Source organism: Lepeophtheirus salmonis, chromosome Z (assembly GCF_016086655.4).
Source record: "Lepeophtheirus salmonis chromosome Z, UVic_Lsal_1.4, whole genome shotgun sequence".
NCBI lineage: Eukaryota > Metazoa > Arthropoda > Copepoda > Siphonostomatoida > Caligidae > Lepeophtheirus > Lepeophtheirus salmonis.
Genome location: NC_092584.1, coordinates 22,309,533 through 22,311,908, shown reverse-complemented (window position 1 = coordinate 22,311,908; position 2,376 = coordinate 22,309,533). Strand labels below are relative to the sequence as shown.

At 30.3% G+C, this 2,376-nt stretch overlaps 1 pseudogene; it reads right to left on the bottom strand.

Annotated features, from left to right (window-relative positions):
- Positions 1-775: 775 nt before the first annotated feature.
- Positions 776-1,242, bottom strand: LOC121130599 (ras-related protein ORAB-1-like; annotated as a pseudogene).
- Between the last annotated feature and the right edge of the window lie 1,134 nt (positions 1,243-2,376).

Sequence of the window (2,376 nt, the reverse complement as noted above, 5' to 3'; positions counted from 1 at the left end):
TCGAGTGCAACTGACACAGTCTTCCCTACAAAAGAAAATGATTTAAGGGAAGAACAAAATATCTTTAATAAGCAATCTACGTACGTAGGTACGTAGATTCCTTAAAAAAATTTCACCCCAAATCAACAATATGTAATTAGAAATGGTACACCCTTCGCTAATGTATATATGTACTAAATATCTCTATGTATGTATAAAGAGTTTTGACTTAATGAGCTGGGCGTTTTTTAAAGGGTTTTTCCGGGGGTTGATTTTTTTTTCAAGACAAGTCCGTGTAAAAGTCTTGAGGAATGTTTGATTCTTTGTTCTTTTTTTTTCTTCTAATTTTCCTATTAGAATCGTTTAGATTATAATATATATTTATATGTTTTTTGATGTTTTAATTAGGTAAATGATTAGTGATGAGACTAGATCGTAGACGGATGTGTGTTCGGTTAGGTTTTAATTGATTTTTCTACAGAAATCTGTAGCACATCCTTATTTTTATTGTAACACGCTTCTTTTCATAAAAAAAAAGCAAAGGGAAAAATGACTAAAATCAGCTTCTGGGACAATTATTCTCATTAATTCAATTATTATGCAATAATGATTCAGAAGTGATTACCGTTTAGATTATAATTAAACCAATCAATGTTCAGAACACTGAATATGTGAGCCGTCAACCCTCAAAACAAATTAGAATTATTTTTATCAAAATTTTATTCTTTTTTCGAGACGACTTAGATTTTTAGCATCACCCAGTACTTGATTTGTATAAAACAGGGGTCAAATCAGTCTAAACTTGTCTTGATGGTCCAGAGCGAGCAGGAGGTCCAACTTTGTTTTTAATTTACACTGCCATAGTCGGTTGCATTTCTTTAAAAGGCTTCCAAAAACGGCATATTAAACTGATAAGCGTATTCTTTTGCATTTCTTTCTAACAAGAAGCTTGTATACATTTTTACATTTGTATCTACCAATTTCTTGAAGCCATTGCTTATTAAAAAAAATTCTGATCCATAACCTCACATGCAAAGATGATTAATTATGCACCACGAATGTAATTGGACGTGATAGTTCTGAATTTTTCTTTGCCTGCAGTATCCCAGATTTGTATCTTGAAGGTCTTTCTGTCGAGTTCATTTGTTCTTACGTGTCTTTGAGAGTAATTATCATCGGCAAATCTTAATAGTAATCACGATTTGTCACACCAGAGTCCCCAATCAATAATAGCTTGAATAAATAATTGTCTTCTGGATTCATGGTCTATATCAAGGTTTACACAACTTCGAAGAAAAGTAAAAAAAAAAAAATAATAGCTCCTCGTTTGTGTCGCCAATTAACTTAAAGTAATCAAAATTGATACTCACAACAAAATAATGAAAAAGAAACTGAGTTAATCTGAAAAATCATATCTGAGTTATTAGGTGTAGAAAAAAATAATTCATTCTGTCTATCAGATTTTTTATTTATTTGTTCACTTGTTTTTCTCCAAAAAAATGATAATCTCCTAGGTAACCAAAACAGTGCTTACATGACGGTCGTACTCGACAATTTCCATTATTACATTACATTTTTGACAATTGGCCTTTCCGAGTGTGTTAAATCTTCGACATCAAAATTAGTGAAATGGAATCGACGAAACCAAAATCATGCATGATCGGACGATACAGTATGAAGACCATAAACACTATTTTGAGCCGCCTGGCTTGAGTTTTCGCCTTTTCTTGAAGACAAACTATGAATTAGGAATTAAATTATCTTTTTTTCGTACGGAAGTTTATCTTTCTAACACCCTCTAGCGTACAGCGATCGCACTAGCACAACGGCAGATACACATTACTAAAACCATCCTTTGGATAATAATTGATTTCATGTTAGTACTAATGGTATAATCACTTAAATCAAGCAGGGATTCTAAACTCTAGCTAAATGTAGAATCGTATGTGAATTATATAAGTTCAAAATTAGAAAACAACGGGTACTTTTTTTTTTATATCATAGACGTTTATTTCTCATATATGTAAAGCCATAATGGGAAATGAATTAAAGAAAAGTAGACATTAAGTAATTAATTAATCAAAATGATAATATTTATTATTATTCAAGCATTCTTTTAAGAGCTTATAATAATAGTGTACCCATCTATGTATGTTATGTATGGAGTGTTTAAAATATATACTTATATATGAAGGGGAAGAAATAAAATAATAGTAAACTCAAGCTTTCTCCCGAAATATTAATTTAATAAATATTTTTTTATGAATTTTTCATGCCTGATATTTCTTTATTTTTTTTCATTTATGAAATATATATATATATACAAACACAAAGGGATTCTTTAAAGCCAGTCATTGACGACGACGAAGAATATGAGAATGAAAAAAAAACAAAAAA